The following is a 2,897-nucleotide window of genomic DNA, read 5'->3' on the forward strand; positions in this document are numbered from 1 at the left end:
ACGGAAGATGCATCAAATGCGCTTCAAGGACGATGACCAAAGTATGCAAGACCACATAGGGTCCATGTTGGAGATCGTCGAAAAATTACGGGGAATCGGAGAAAATTTGCCTGATACACACGTCGCTGCCATGCTACTCTGCAGTCTACCGGAATCTTACAATGTCTTGGTCACAGCCCTCGAAGTGAGACCGGAAGCAGATCTGACACTAGACTTAGTGAAAGCGAAATTACTGGACGAATTCCATCGACGTCAAGAGACTAGAGCAGCTTCCTCTAGGAATGACACAGCGTTGCAGACTTCAAGTCAAAGCAAAGGTCGAAGATTCAATAATCAACGGCGTCGTCCAAGCAGAGGAGTCTGTTATCATTGTAACAAGCCAGGTCACTATATGAAGGACTGCCGAAGCTACAAAGATAAGCTGGATCGAGAACATGCTGCATCCCGCAGTGAGCGAAGTAAAGCAGCGGTAGAAAAGAGAACGAGCGGGGAGTATACAGCCTTCAAGGCTTCGAATGGCTCACAAGCGAACTCATGGTATGTGGATTCAGGGGCTACCAGTCACATGTCCAGCGATCGGAAGAATTTCAAATTCATAACGCCGAAATCAGAGAAGATTCATCTCGCCGACGACTCAATCATAATGGCAGAAGGGATTGGCGATGGCATGATTGACTGCCTCGCTCCAAACGGAGAAGTACATAGCATAGCTGTGAAGAACATCCTTTATGTTCCAAAACTAGGAGGCAGCTTACTTTCTGTAAACTGTTTGACGCAGACAGGACACACTGTCATTTTTGAAGGCGACGAATGCAGAATCATGGAAGGTCAAAACGTTGCAGCTTTCGCCAAGATGGATGGATTCCTTTATCGACTTCAAACCAAGCAAATAGCAAAAGTTGCCAGCAACTCGCATACAGCCGATTGCATTCACCTCTGGCATAGACGGCTAGGGCATCGGGACATAGATGCCGTGAAGTCTCTTTCATCGAAGAATCTTGCCGATGGTATCAAGCTATCCGAATGTCAGCGGAAGCTTATTTGCGAATGTTGCCTAAAGGGAAAGATGACAGCTAAACCATTCCCAACATCTACATCGAAGACCAAGGAGCCAATGGAACTAATCCATACGGACGTATGCGGGCCGATGCCGACAGTGACACCTGGCGGTAATCGATACATACTAACATTCATCGATGACTACTCAAGATTTACACGGCTCTATCTGATGAAGACCAAGAACTCCGTTCTAACTGCATTCAAGGATTTCATTGCATCCGTAAGGACCAAATTCGGAAGATACCCGAAAGCTCTTCGATCAGACAATGGTGGAGAATATATCAGCCATGAAATTGAAGATTATCTCAAGGAACTTGGCATCGAACACCAGTTGACCGTACCGTATAATCCACAACAGAACGGAGTTGCGGAACGCAAGAATCGATCTTTGACGGAAATGGCCAAATGCATGCTGTTAGACGCACAACTCGAGAACCGTTACTGGGGTGAAGCTGTCACGACCGCCGCCTATCTTCAAAATCGTCTGCCAACAAGAGCCATTGACGTAACACCTTATGAGCTTTGGAGTGGTTCAAAGCCACGTATTGGACACATCCGTGTATTCGGAAGTAAAGCCTATTCGTACATTCCCAAGGAGAAACGAGTAAAATTCGGAGACAAAGCTTTTAAAGGAGTCCTGGTCGGATATGGCTTAGCAACGAAAGGCTATCGTATTCTCAATCCTGAGACTGCCAAAGTCCACTTCAGTCGTACTGTCACTTTCGACGAAGGAACAGGAGACAACACCTTTGAAGAAAGCATCATATCAGAGCCAGAAGGGGAAAAAGAGACTAATTCAGCTGACTCCTTGATCACGTCACATCCGAAAAAGGAAAACTCAGAATCATCATCTGATGGAGAACAAGAATCTGAAGAAAGACCATCAGTTCCTATTCTTCCAAGACGATCGGAAAGGGATAATAAGGGCATTCCACCAAAGAGATTGACGTACAAGGCAACGGTTCAATATCCTCGCGAACCAAGCTCATGGGAGGAACTCGCCGACTTAAATCCGAGAGAAAGGAAGAACTGGACAGATGCTGCTATAGAAGAAATATCATCTTTGCATGAAAAAGTCACCTGGGAGTTAACAGACCTACCACCAAATCGAAAGGCCATTGGTTGTCGTTGGGTTTTCAAAGCCAAACATGATCAAAATGGATCACTCAGCAAATATAAAGCCCGATTAGTCGCCAAAGGCTATTCTCAGAAGTTTGGCGAAGATTTTGACAAGACGTTTGCACCTGTCGTGAAGTACGAGACCGTACGACTTCTACTCAGTATCGCCGCAGCCAAGAACTTACCGGTCAAACACTATGACGTCAAAACCGCATTCCTGCATGGAGACATAGTCCAGGACCTGTATATGGAACAGCCTCCGGGTTTCATCCAACCTGGAAATGAAGAGAAGGTCTGCAGACTCAAGCGCAGCTTATACGGATTGAAGCAATCTGCAAGGGCCTGGAACGCCAAAGCCAATCAAATTCTACTTGATGAAGGATTCAATCGTAGCAAAGCCGATCCAGGACTTTACTCGAAATTGAAACAAGACGGTACCTGGACGTATATCCTACTATACGTAGATGATCTGTTGGTGTTGAACGAGAATGAAGCCACCATCAACAATCTGTACGAGAAACTAAATAAGCACTTCGAGCTAAAGGACCTAGGAAACGCCTCGTATTACCTCGGTATCCAGATTGAACGAGGAATTGACAGAAGCTTTACAATCCATCAAGGAACTAAAATAGCGTTCATGCTCGAAGACTTCGGCATGCAAGATGCGAAGATATCCAAAACTCCTATGGATCCTTCTTATCCAAAATTGTCTGGAGACG

General features: G+C 45.7%; 1 long non-coding RNA gene across 1 annotated transcript; it reads right to left on the reverse strand.

Annotated features, from left to right (window-relative positions):
* Positions 1-1,846: 1,846 nt before the first annotated feature.
* LOC149667271 (uncharacterized) lies at positions 1,847-2,290 on the reverse strand. Its single transcript, XR_016368178.1, has 3 exons — positions 2,160-2,290; positions 1,941-2,102; positions 1,847-1,866 (listed from the first exon to the last, which is right to left on the reverse strand). It is a non-coding gene; the product is annotated as an uncharacterized LOC149667271 (long non-coding RNA).
* Between the last annotated feature and the right edge of the window lie 607 nt (positions 2,291-2,897).

The sequence above is a fragment of the Phalangium opilio genome, unplaced genomic scaffold, assembly GCF_054372755.1.
Source record: "Phalangium opilio isolate 3A_F unplaced genomic scaffold, DU_Popi_V2 ptg000059l_1, whole genome shotgun sequence".
NCBI classification, from domain to species: domain Eukaryota; kingdom Metazoa; phylum Arthropoda; class Arachnida; order Opiliones; family Phalangiidae; genus Phalangium; species Phalangium opilio.